Here is a 14,066-nt window from a genome sequence, read left to right on the forward strand (position 1 = left end):
ATAACAAGCCTTTAAGGAAAATAAAACATTAATACCATGTTAGTCAGGGAAACCAGACTGACACATGAGCCAGGGCTTGAACGTTGAGAGTCTAACTCCAGAACCTGTGCTCTTAGCTATAGAAAATTGACAGCACTGTAGCAATTACTAGAATTGTTTGTTTATATAGAGGAGTATAAGCAACAATCATAAATTGTCCCAAACCACATATAACCCCACAGAGAATTTTGCAATTTCAACTTCTACTCACAGGTTCAGTGTCCCAAGCATTGTGGGGCATTCAGGAGAAAAGAAATGAATCTAAAATAGTTCTAACTCCTAAGGAGCTCACAGCCCCAATGTGGAGACCTCCAATTAAAACACAATGTGACAAGGGCCCATCCCACCCAAATTGCTAATAAGGCCTAGGGTAGCAAGCACGGTGTGTATATATATGTGTGTTAAGGGGATGATGAAGGGGAGAATGCCTTCTTCATTCAACGCACTTATCCTTCAAACAAAGGGTGACATGGAATTGTTGCGTGGTAAAGAAACTTTAAATTTCCTTTATGGTTTTGTCCTTATGTTGCTTAATACATAAGACAATAAAAATGTACTGCTTGGCAAGCAGTCCTTACAAATATAACACTCTCAAAATTCTTCTCCCATTTTACTTACAAATTAAGTTGCAAGCAAGCCTCACTGCCAACATTGTTGACAGTGAAATTTCACACTTAAGTGTTTTCACTAATTATACTGAGAGACATCAACGTTTGGGAATGTTTAATGCTCATGGATAGGTGAAGCGTGTTCTTTCTTTGAACTGGAAAAAGAAACAGTTTCCTCCCACAAATCAAAGCCCCAACTATATCACATTGATTTAATTCAACTCTAAAAACTCTATAATTAGTGGTTACAGAAAATGGCTAATTACCTCTCCCTGTATTCAGACAATTTCTGCCATCTCACTTGCAGTGCCTGGGAGCTGTGTACTCAACCCACCCACTGAAGGGAGAATGCTAATTAACATTGTTGTTTGGTGATACAAGTTATAATATTTTTCAGCAACCCCGCAAAATTTATAAACATGTCAGTGAAAATACCAATTCGTTACAGTTTGTTAGCTTTTGGACTAAAGTGCCTAAGAATACATTCATTTCTAACCAAAGCCAGGTCAAGAGTTTTAACAAAATGCACGGGCCTCTCACACAATCATCATCTTAAGGTGCTCTAATACTTCCTAACGAGCATCTAAGGGAGCTCACAACACCTTCGCAGTGTGGGCATTAGACCTGGTTTGGAGAAGTGAAAACTGAGCAACAGATTTCTCGGCTCCAAGTCTCATCTGCTCATCACCCAGCAGCCAGGCCGCGGCTCCGCCCTACTCCTGCCGCCACCACGGACGCGCTTAAATTTTTATAAAGCTTCACACTTCTCTAGGCGCGATGCTTAGGGCAGTTCAAAGACTGCAGAAGGAAATGAGGTCCTGCCGGTGGCGAAGGCTGCCCCGGCGCGGTGAGATTTCCTCCAGCAGGGACACCTTGGGCAGAGACCCGCCGGGCGCCTCTGCTCCACCCCGGCGTTTTTGAAAGTAAACTCCTACCTGCCTGTTGCGCTCTCCAAGGCGCAACCGGACTCGCCCCCCAGGCCTCCAGGGCCGGCTCAATTTTTTGTGAGCGAGGTGTGCACACAGACCAGCTCTGTCCCGTTTCCTGGCGAAGGGCCAGGCGGTGCCCGGGTCGAGCCCCGCCAGGGGTGGGAACCCCGGTGCGCGCCCGGCTCCCGCCCTGCACGGCTACTGCAGCCGCCCGGTGCCTCCAACGCTCGGCCACTCCTTGCCGGCCTGCCCGCCGCCCCGGCACGCGCACCGAAGGGGCGCACCCCAAAGACCAGCCAGGGGAGAAAGGGGCGTCCGAGGCGTGAGCAGGCAATCCCGCGACCCCAGGGAGTGGGGTGCGGCGGAGATCGCACGGCAGGGCCAGGAGGGGCGCAACGCATGGCTAGAAGAGTGGAGTCAGAGGAAGCACGACCCGGAGCGCTCCGGAGGAGGGGAGGGAGCTCCCGGCCCGAGGCGGGAGCCGGCGACCCGGGGTCGAAGTCCGGCGGGGCAAGTGCGGGAGGAGGGCGCAGGGGCACGCGGGGTCCGAGGTGGGGGCGTCTCCCAGCTAAAGGTCTGCCCCGGAGGCCGCCACCGCGCAGCGCTTGGCCTCTCGCGGGACTCACCTCCGCCCTGGCCGCCCGGGCTCCGCGGCCCGCGGTCTCGGCTCACAGCGGCCCCGGCTCTGCGGCCTGCGCTGGGCTCCTGGAGAGGCAGAGCCCCGCCGCCGCCGCTGCACTGCTGCTTTCCGCTTCCTGTCCCGGCGCCGCCCCGCAGCCCGAGCCCAGCCCTGCGAGCCCGGCGCGGCCGCGAGCCAAGAGCAGCGAGCGCTACCGGCCCCGCCGCGGGCCCGGCCCACCTGCAGCGGAGGGCGGGGCCCGACCGGCGTCCCCCTCAACTCGTCACCACCCCGACCCCACACACCCGGGACACACACGGAGGCGTGCGCGGTCACACTCATGCAGACGGTCCAGGGAATGACACCTCCCACACACATTCACCCTCATACACACACTCACACTCTACACAGAGGCGCACAGCCCAGTAACCCACTCTTCTGGGCAGACACACACACTATAAACACACAGCCCAGGGATTGATCTCCAACACCGTCCCCTCCCCCCCCAACGCCCACATACTTGGAATCTTAAACTCACACACACACACAATCATGCACAAAATTCAAGCCCTTTTGCCCTCACCAGCGCCCCAACCCACATATTCACATGGCTCAGGGACTAACCCCCCAACCCCACTCAACACACACTCATATACACACATTCCAAGAACTGACCGACAAATATCCATGTACACCATATCTCAACCCGTATACACACACTTAAACTCACATGTAGCCCTGGAAATGACCCCACAAATACACACACACACAGCCTGCAAGCCACCACAGCAAGCCTCTCCCCTCCTCCTCCCTTATAAGAGCAGGCACAGCCGCTAGCCCAGTCTCCTAGAAACTGCTGGATGAGCACATCTCTGCAAGCAGGTAGCTGAAGCTTCAGTGCTGATTCCAACCAGGTACTCTTTCCTTTCTGAGCCTTTGTGTCCCTGTCTGAAAAGTGGTGAGGACGCTGATGTCCACCTTGCAGGATTGTGGTGAGGATTACAAAACAGTTGGCAACGATTTTGATGAATATTTGCACTTTTCTTAGTTGTCTTGTGTTGGTAGCATTAGGGTTCCTTACTGATTATCTCCAGTCTAGCCGGGACCCAAAGCTGCTTACGTGGCAGAACTTTACAGTGGAAGCAGTGTATGATGAAGTGCTGAATTTCCTAAGAGTTTCTGTAGGAGTATTGCGGGCATTTGGGGTGGGGAAACGCAGGCCCACCCTGACTAACCTTAGTCAGGGAACCTTGGCCCCAAGAAGCCCTCACTCCCCTGATTACCTCTTCCTCATCCCTTCTAGCCTCCATTTTCTCTCGCATATATCACACTTCCTTGAGAAGACACCCATATGTTCAATGTGGCTGATTTTCACCACTCCCAGCCCCCAGGCTCTGCTGCCCCACTCAGTGGCCTAGACCATCTGTCCCCCACCCCCAGCCTCCCAGTAGGCTCCAGAGAGCAGATGTTACTGACTCAGGCAGCCAGGTTCCTATAGGAAAAGCCAATTGTCTATTCACCCAAATCAGCACTCAGGTGCAGAAATGTAGAACATTATAAAAACATGTCTGTCTCATCTCTAAAATGTAGTACTTTCAAAGTTCAAACAGTCCAGGGATTTCCAGTTCTAGTCATGTACCTGAATAGCTCCAATTGACACAGAGATCTTCAATGAGTTTTCAGAAAGTAGTTCTAATTCACTTAGGTTCTTATTTCCAGCCACCTTAACAGATGATGTTTTGTGGGAAAGACGGGTAGTTGCAAATAACCTATTTTAAAATAATAAATTCACCTTTAATACCATTTAGAGGCTGGGCTTGGTGGCTCACACTTGTAATCCCGACACTTTGGGAGGCCGAGATGGGCAGATCACTTGGGTTCATGAGTTCAAGACCAGCCTGGCCAACATGGCAAAACCCCATCTCTACTAAAAATAAAAAAATTAGCCAGGCATAGTGGCAGGCACCTGTAATCCCAGCTACTCAGGAGGGTGAGGCAGGAGAATTGCTTGAACCAGGAGGCAGAGGTTGCAGTAAGCCGATATGCACTCCAGCCTGGGCAACAGAACGAGACTCCATCTCAATTAAAACAAAACAAAACAAAACCATTGTGTGGGTCCTGGGCAAGATGGCCAAATAGGAACAGCTCCAGTCTGCAGCTCCCAGCAAGATCAACGCAGAAGGCAGGTGATTTCTGCATTTCCAACTGAGGTACCCAGCTTATCTCATTGGGACTGGTTAGACAGTGGGTGCAGCCCACAGAGGGTGAGCTGAAGCAGGGTGGGGGCATCGCCTTACCTGGGAAGTGCAAGGGGTTGGGGAACTCCCTCCCCTAGCCAAGGGAAACCATGAGGGACTGTGCTGTGAAGAACAGTGCATTCCAGCCCAGATACTATGCTTTTCCCATGGTCTTCACAACCCACAGATCAGGAGAGTCCCTCGGGTGCCTACGCCACCAGAGCCCTGGGCGGCCGTTTGGGCAGACACTGAGATAGCTGCAGGAGTTTGTTTTTCATACCCCAGTGGCTCCTGGAATGCCAGTGAGACAGAACTGTTCACTCCCCTGGAAAGGGGGCTGAAGCCGGGAAGCCAAGTGGTCTAGCTCAGCAGATCCCACCCCTACGGAGCCCAACAAGCTAAGATCCACTGACTTGCAATTCTCGTTGCCAGCACAGCAGTCTGAAGTCGACCTGGGACACTGGAGCTTGTTGAGGGGAGGGGCGTCCGCCATTACTGAGGCTTGAGTAGATGATTTCCCCCTCACAATGTAAACAAAGCCAGTGGAAAGTTTGAACCGAGCAGAGCCCGCTGAAGCTCCACAAAGCCACTGTAGCCAGACTTTCTCTCTAGATTCCTCCACTCTGGGCAGGGCATGTCTCAAAGAAAGGCAGCAGCCCCAGTCAGGGGCTTATAGATAAAATGCCCATCTCTCTGGAATGGAGCAGCTGGAGAAAGGGGCGGCTGTGGGGGCAGCTTCAGCAGACTTAAATGTTCTTGCCTGCCGGCTCTGAAGAGAGCAGCAGATCTCCTAGCACAGCACTCGAGCTCTGCTGAGGGACAGACTGGCTCCTCAAGTGGGTCCCTGACCCCTGTGCCTCCTTACTGGGAGACACCTCCCAGCAGTAGTTGACAGACACTTCATACAGGAGAGCTCTGGCTGGCATCTGGCAGGTGCCCCTCTGGGACAAAGCTTCCAGAGGAAGGAACAGGCAGCAGTCTTTGCTGTTCTGCAGCCTCTGCTGGTGATACCCAAGCAAACACAGTCTGGAGTGGACTTCCAGCAAACTCCAGCAGACCTGCAGCAGAGGGGCCTGACTGTTAAAAGGAAAACTAACGAACAGAAAGGAATAGCATCAATATCAACAAAAAAGACATCCACACAAAAACCTCATCCAAAGGTCACCAACGTCAAAGACCAAAGGTAGATAAATCCGCAAAGATGAGGAAAAACCAGCATAAAAAGACTGAAAATTCTAAAAACCAGAACACCTTTTCTCCTCCAAAGGATCACAACTCCTCACCATCAAGGGAACAAAACTGGATGGAGAATGAGTTTGGCAAATTGACAGAAGTAGGCTTCAGAAGGTGGGTAATAACAAACTCCTCCAAGCTAAAGGAACATGTTCTAACCCAATACAAGGAAGCTAAGAACCTTGAAAAAAAGTTAGAGGAATTGCTAACTAGAATAACCAGTTTAAAGAAGAACATAAATGACCTGATGGAGCTCAAAAACATAGCATGAGAACTTTGTGAAGCATACACAAGTATCAATAGCCGAATCGACCAAGGAGAAGAAAGGATATCAGAGACTGAAGATCAACTTAATGAAATAAAGCAGGAAAACAAGATTAGAGAAAAAGAATGAAAAGGAATGAACAAAGCCTCCAACAAATATGGGACTATGTGAAAAGAGCAAACCTACATTTGATTGGTGTACCTGAAAGTGTTGGGGAGAATGGAACCAAGTTGGAAAACACTCTTCAGGATATTATCCAGGAGAACTTCCCCAACTTAGCAAGACAGGCCAACATTCAAATTCAGGAAATACAGGGAACACCACAAAGATACTCCTCAAGAAGAGCAACCCCAGGACATATAATCATCAGATTCACCAAGGTTGGAATGAAGGAAAAAAATGTTAAGGGCAGCCAGAGAGAAAGGTTGGGTTACCCACAAAGGAAAGCCCATCAGACTAACAGTGGATCTCTCTGCAGAAACCCTACACGCCAGAAGAGAGTGGGGGCCAATATTCAACTTGCTTAAAGAAAAGAATTTTCAACGCAAAATTTCATATCCAGCCAAACTAAGCTTCATAAGTGAAGGAGAAATAGAATCCTTTACAGAGAAGCAAATGCTGAGACATTTTGTCACCACCAGGCCTACCTTACAAGAGCTCTTGAAGGAAGCACTAAATATGGAAAGGAAAAACCAGTACCAACCACTGCAAAAACATACCAAATTGTAAAGACCATTGACACTATGAAGAAACTGCATCAACTAATGGGCAAAATAGCCAGTTAGCATCATAATGAAACGATCAAATTCACACATAACAATATTAACCTTAAATGTAAATGGGCTAATTAATGCCCCAATTAAAAGATACAGACTGGCAAATTGGATAAAGAGTCAAGACCCATCAGTGTGCTGTATTCAGGAGACCCATATTATGTGCAAAGACACAAATAGGCTCAAAATAAAGGGATGGAGGAATATTTACCAAGCAAATGGAAAGCAAAAACAAGCAGGGTTGCAATCCTAGTCTCTGATAAAACAGACTTTAAACCAACAAAGATCAAAAAACACAAAGACGGATATTACATAATGGTAAAGGGATCAATGCAACAAGAAGAGCTAACTATCTTAAATATATATGCACCCAATACAGGAGCACCAGATTCATAAAGCAAATTCATAGAGACGTACAAAGAGACTTAGACTGCCACACAATAATAGTGGGAGATTTTAACACCCCACTGTCAATATTAGATCAATGAGACAGAAAATTAGCAAGGATATTCAGGACTTGAACTCATCTCTGGACCAAGCAGACCTAATAGACATCTATAGAACTCTCCACCCCAAATCAACAGAATATACATTCTTCTCAGCACCACATCACACTTATTCTAAAATTGACCACATAATTGGAAGTGAAACACTCCTCAGCAAATGCAAAAGAATGGAAATCATAACAAACAGTCTCTCAGACCACAGTGCAATCAAATTAGAACTCAGGATTAAGAAACTCACTCAAAACTTCACTACTACATGGAAACTGAACAACCTGCTCCTGAATGACTACTGGGTAAATAATGAAATTAAGGCAGAAATAAATAAGTTCTTTGAAACCAATGAGAACAAAGATAAAGGTACCAGAATCTCTGGTACACAGCTAAAGCACTGTTCAGAGGGAAATTTATAGCACTTAATGTCCACAGGAGAAAGCAGGAAAGACCTAAAATTGACACCCTAACATCACAATTAAAGGAACTAGAGAAGCAAGAGCAAACAAATTCAGAAGTTAGCAGAAGACAAGAAATCACTAATATCAGCGCAGAACTGAAGGAGATAGAGGCACAAAAAAGCCTTCAAAAAATCAAATAAACCAAGAGCTGTTTTTTTTTTGAAAAGATTAACAAAATACATAGACCACTAGCCAGACTAATAAAGAATAAAATAGAGAAGAATCAACTAGACACAATAATAAATGATACAGGGGATATCATCTCTGATCCCACAGAAATACATCAGAGAATACTATAAACACCGCTACACAAATAAACTGGAAAATCTAGAAGAGATGGGTAAATTCCTGGACACATCCACCCTCCCAAGACTAAACCAGGAAGAAGTTGAATCCTTGAATAGCTCAATAACAAGTTCTGAAATTCAGGCAGTAATTAATAGCCTACCAACCAAAAAAAGCCTGGGACCAGACAGATTCACAGCCGAATTCTACCAGAGGTACAAAGAGGAGCTGGTACCATTGCTTCTGAAACTGCTCCAAACAATAGAAAAAGAAGGACTCCTCCCTAACTCATTTTATGAGGCTGGCATCATCCTGATACCAAAACCTGGCAGAAACACAACAACAAAGAGAAAATTTCAGGCCAGTATCCCTGATGAACAGCAATGTGAAAATCCTCAATAAATTACTGGCAAACCAAATGCAGCAGCACATCAAAAAGCTTATCTACCATGATCAAGTGGGCTTTATCCCTGGGATGCAAGGCTGGTTCAACATACACAAACCAGTAAACATAATCCATCACATAAACAGAACCAATGACAAAACCCACATGATTATCTCAATAGATGCAGAAAAGGCCTTTGATAAAATTCAACACACCTTTATGCTAAAAACTCTCAGTAAACTAGGTATTGATGGAACGTATCTCAAAATAATAAGAGCTATTTATGACAAACCCACAGCAAATATCATACTGAATGGGCAAAAGCTGGAAGCATTCCCTTTGAAAACTGGCACAAGATAAGGATGCCGTCTCTCACTACCCCTATTCAACATAGTATTGGAAGTTCTGGGCAGGGCAATTAGGCAAGAGAAAGAAATAAAGGTATTCAAATAGGAAGAGAGGAAGTCAAATTGTATCTGTTTGCAGATGACATGATTGTATATTTAGAAAACCCCATCGTCTCAGCCCAAAATCTCCTTAGGCTGATAAGCAACTTCAGCAAAGTCTCAGGATACAAAATCAATGTGCAAAAATCACAAGCATTCCTATACACCAGAAACAGACAAACCAAGAGCCAAAGCATGAGTGAACTCCCATTCACTACAAAGAGAATAAAATACCTAGGAATACAACTACAAGGGATGTGAAGAACCTTTTCAAAGAGAACTGCAAACCACTGCTCAAGGAAATAAGAGAGGACACAAACAAATGTAAAAACATTCCATGCTCATGGATAGGAAGAATCAATATCATGAAAATGGCCATACTGCCCAAAGTAATTTGTAGATTTAATGCTATCCCCATCAAGCTACCATTGACTTTCTTCACAGAATTAGAAAAAACTACTTTAAATTTCATATGGAACCAAAAAGGAGTCCATATAGCCAAGACAATCCTAAGCAAAAAGCTGGAGGCATCACACTACCTGACTTCAAACTATACTACAAGGCTACAGTAACCAAAACAGCATGGTACTGGTACCAAACCAGATATATAGACCAATGGAACAGAACAGAGGCCTCAGAAATAACGCCAAACATGTACAACCCTCTGATCTTTGACAAACCTGACAAAAACGAACAATGGGGAAAGGATTCACTATTTAATTAATGGTGTTGGGAAAACTAGTTAGCTGTATGCAGAAAACTGAAACTGGACCCCTTCCTTACACCTTATACAAAAATTAAATCAAGATGGATTAAAGGTTTAAATGTAAGACCTAACACCATAAAAATCATAGAAGAAAACCTAGGCAATACCATTCAGAACATAGGCATGGGCAAAGACTTCAAGACTAAAATACCAAAAGCAATGGCAACAAAAGCCAAAATTCACAAATGGGATCTAATTAAACTAAAAAACTTCTGCACAGCAAAAGAAACTATCATTAGAGTGAACAGGCACCCTGCAGAATGGGAGAAAATTTTGGCAATCTGTCCATCGTCTGACAAAGGGCTAATATCCAGAATCTACAAGGAACTTAAACAAATTTAGAAGAAAAAACCCCATGAAAAAGTGAGTGAAGGATATGAAAAGACACTTCTCAAAAGAAGACATTTATGTGGCCAACAAACATATTTTTAAAAAGCTCATCATCGCTGGTCATTAGAGAAATGCAAATCAAAACCACAATGAGATACTGTCTCACACCAGTTAGAACGGCGATCATTAAAAAGTCAGGAAACAACAGATGCTGGAGAGGATGTGGAAAAATAGGAATGCTTTTACACTGTTGGTCTGAGTGTAAATTAGTTCAACCATTGTGGAAGACAGTGTGGCAATTCCTGGAGGATCTAGAACCAGAAATACCATTTGACCCAGCCATCCCATTACTAGGTATATACCCAAAGGATTACAAATCATGCTATTATAAAGACACATGTACACTTATGTATACTGCAGCATTGTTCACAAGAGCAAAGACTTTGAACCAACCCAAATGCCCATCAATGATAGACTGGATAAATAAAATGTGGCACATATACACCATGGAATACCATGCAGCCATGAAAAAGGAAGGGTTATGTCCTTTGCAGGGTCATGGATGAAGCTGGAAACTATCATTCTCAGCAGACTAACACAGGAAGGGAAAACCAAACACTGCATGTTCTCACTCATAAGTGGGAGTTGAACAGTGAGAACACATGGACACAGGGAGGGGAACATCACAACCAGGGCCTGTTGGTGGGCTAGGGGTGGAATAGCATTAGGAGAAATACCTAATGTAGATGACGGGTTGATGGGTGCAGCAAACCACCATGGCACATGTATACCTATGTAACAAACCTGCACGTTCTGCACATGCATCCCAGAACTTGAAGTATAATTTTTAAAATGCCATTTATTGTCCATTTTTCTCCAACGATCTTAAGTGTTCAAGCTGAAAAGGTAAGCATTGGAAAGCTCAGGAACTGAATGATGGAGGCCTGCCCTAGCTCAAGGTTACTGTCACCAAGTGGTTTAACCTCATTTGGCTTTTGCCCAAAGTTGAGTGTTCCAGCTTATCTTTAATTAGTAATAAAAGTAATATTGTGGGTGCCACATGCCACTTCTTTGTTTCACTAGTATATATGTTGCAAACTCAATGTGCGAAGTGGGGTACTATGCCCTGGATGATCTCAAGACTGTGTTCCACAAATGCATACAAATATTTCTCCCTTCTCATTCTCACAGCTTTCCCAAATCTTGGTATGATGCCGTGATATGATGATATGTATGTTTTGGTTTTCATCCACGGTGGTTCCTGGCTCACATCTCCTGTGAGATTCTTATTTCCTAAGTGACTAGGGCAGTAAGGATATCTTTTGTTCAAGTATTTGGCTTTTTGTCCTTGATTCCTGAAGCAGCTCTGGAAACAGTTTTAGAGTGATAAAGGTGAAAGACAGTCTTTTGTTATTTATAACAAATGCTTTTCACCCACACCTGAGCTTATGTTAATGAGGCAATTTTTGGGAAGTCCCTAGATAATACTTTGTAGGATTGGGGGAGAGACACTGGTTGTCAGGGAAACCAATCCTGTAGTCACAGGGTTGAAAGGTTCTGCCTGTGGTATTTATACATTATTGAGGAGATAGGATGCAAATAACCAATAGGAAGCAACAAGGTGAACATTCAAATTGAGTGCTGTGGGAATTCAAGCAGGAGAAACTGTTTTCTGTTTGGGAGACCTGCGGAAGGCTTCGTGCAACTGGTGGCTTTTCAACTGGGGCTCGGTGGATAGGAAAAACTTTGGTGGGTAGCTGAGAAGAAAAAATAAACTTAGTTTCTTCCTAATGTGCTCTCATAATACAGAGTTCTTTTCAGATTCCACTGTAGGAGTATTTCCCCACACACCAAGCTAGCAATCAATTCTGCAGCAGACACCAGCTGAGAGGAGAGGGGGGTGAAGGTTAAGCTGATCACAGTGACCAGTGATTTAATCAATCATGCCTCTATAATGAAGCTTCCATAAAAACCCCAAAGGACTGGGTTTGGGTAACTACCAGATAGGCAAACACATGGAAGCTTCCAGGACAGTGAAGAAGAACATATCCATGTGTCTAGAGGGTGGTGGAGCCCAAGTCCACCAAGATGGAAACTTCTGCGTGCCACCCTTCCAGACCTCCTGCTGTGTGTCTCTTCATCTGACTGTTGATTTGTATTATTTCAAATATCCTTTATCACAACATAAATGTTTCCCTGAGTTCTGTGATCCACTGTAACAAATTAATTGAATCTGATGAGAGTGTTGTGGGAACCCTGATTTATAGCCAGTTGGCCATAAGTTCCAGAGTCCTGGACTTGCGACTGGCCGAAGTGAGGGCATTCTTGGAGGCTGAGCCCTCAGCCTGTGGGTCTTGACACTCTCCAAGTCCATAGTGTCAGAACTGATTTGAATTAGAGGATACCCGAGTGGTGTCTCCTGCAGAATTGCTTGCTTGCTTGGTCTTTGGGAAAATCCCTTACACATGTGGTCAGAGAAGCATTCCATGTTGTGAGAGTACAGTAAGAAGAAACTGAGTTTGTTTTTTCTTCTCAGCTAGCCACTGAGATTTTTCCTGTTCATCAAGACCCAATTCAAATGCCACCTGTTTCATGAAGCCTTTCCCAGGTCTCCCAACCAGAAGACAGTTTCTTCTATTTGAATTGCCATAGCACTCTGATTTTTTTACATTCACCTTGTTGCTTTGTATTGGTTATTTGTGTCTTGTTTCCTCAATAATGTGTAAATACCATGTCTTATTTATCTTTTTTCTATCACAGATCTTTTCACATAGTAGTTACTTTCTAAAATACTTAACACATGAATAAATGACTATAAAATATTTTCGGCCCCTGGAAAGTTAATAATTTAACCAGAGAACAATCTAATTACAGAGTTTTTATATATGCATATAAAGGTTGTTAACAGAAGATAATACATAAAATGCTAAATGTATTAAAAGCACACTCTTTTAAAGAAGTTACTTAACCAACCTCAAGAATTATGAATAAACCCCAAATATCAGGAGGTAAGTGAGAAAGGCCTCTGATCTACAAAATAGACTGCAAAGTCTATGCCTTAAAGTGGAGAGAGTTGATAAACAAGAGAATTCGTCATATCCCACTTAGATACTGCTTACACTTAGTTTACTAACAATTCTAATAAACTTTACTATCTGATTCACTATAGATTAGCAACACATCAAAAAGAGAGTCAGGCAATGACCTCAGGAAGACCCCAGGGACTGCAAAGAGGATCACTATGAGGATTGTTTAATTCCAGAGCTCATGCCCTGCTCTTTCGCTCCTGGCACACTACACATCACAGAATAATGGCTAGGGATGCACAGTGCCTTCGTTGTAAAAGGCGAGATGGCCCTTCTGTATACAGTACTCTATTTCAGAAGACAGAGAAGATGTAAAATAAATATCAGAAAAATTTCCATCCAAAATGTTTGAAATGTTAAAAAGTGCCAATTCTTTAAAGGGTCATTTTCTGTAAAATCTACATATGTTGATTTTATGTCTGCTGGTTAATAATGCCAGTGATGAGGTGCTACAGTATGGGTCATTAGTGCCCAGTGAGAGAGTCACACAGGCCTGGATGGTCAGGGAAAGCTTCCCAAGGGAGGGTCAATTTGTCCTCACCTTGAGGAAAGAGAAATGGAACAGGCATAGATGGAGGACAGTGGCTGGATCCCAGGTGCTCAGTCTGTACATGTTGAAGAATGGTTCGACAATGTTTCTGTTTGGAGTATGGACCAGAGAGAGGAAAAACAATGCCTGGTATTTACTCAAGGGCAGGGAGCAGGGCAGTCAGGGTCAAGATAAAGGCTTATGCTAAGACAAAGAGGATTCAAATTTGAGTGGCTAGGATTAGAAGGTAGAGAACCTGGAATCCAACACTAATGTTTGGATTTTTTTTGTTTGTTTGTTTTCCTTAAGAGTACGTGCTCAGGCACCACAGATAAACCTGAAATGTTCTTTCCTAGTGTTTTAAAATTTCATTTTTATTTAAGTTTATTTTTTAGAAACAGTCTCACTGTATTGCCCAGGCTGGACTCAAACTCCTGATCTCAAGCAATCTTCCCACCTCAGCCTCTGGGACTATAGGTGCACGCTGCAGTACTTGACTTCTGTGATATCTACTTCTGGTATCTACTATGTGCTAGGCAATATGTTAGCTACTAGAGATACAAAACTAGGTAATGTAA

The 14,066-nt window shown here is 44.4% G+C and overlaps 1 protein-coding gene across 1 annotated transcript in view; it reads right to left on the reverse strand.

The window, feature by feature from the left end:
• Positions 1-2,402, reverse strand: part of VANGL1 (VANGL planar cell polarity protein 1) — a 52,203-nt gene extending 49,801 nt beyond the window's left edge. The window contains exon 1 of the mRNA XM_028830038.2: positions 2,203-2,402. The gene's annotated coding sequence lies outside the window, so the exon portion shown is untranslated. The remainder of the gene's footprint in view (positions 1-2,202) is intronic.
• Between the last annotated feature and the right edge of the window lie 11,664 nt (positions 2,403-14,066).

The sequence above is a fragment of the Macaca mulatta genome, chromosome 1, assembly GCF_049350105.2.
Source record: "Macaca mulatta isolate MMU2019108-1 chromosome 1, T2T-MMU8v2.0, whole genome shotgun sequence".
NCBI lineage: Eukaryota > Metazoa > Chordata > Mammalia > Primates > Cercopithecidae > Macaca > Macaca mulatta.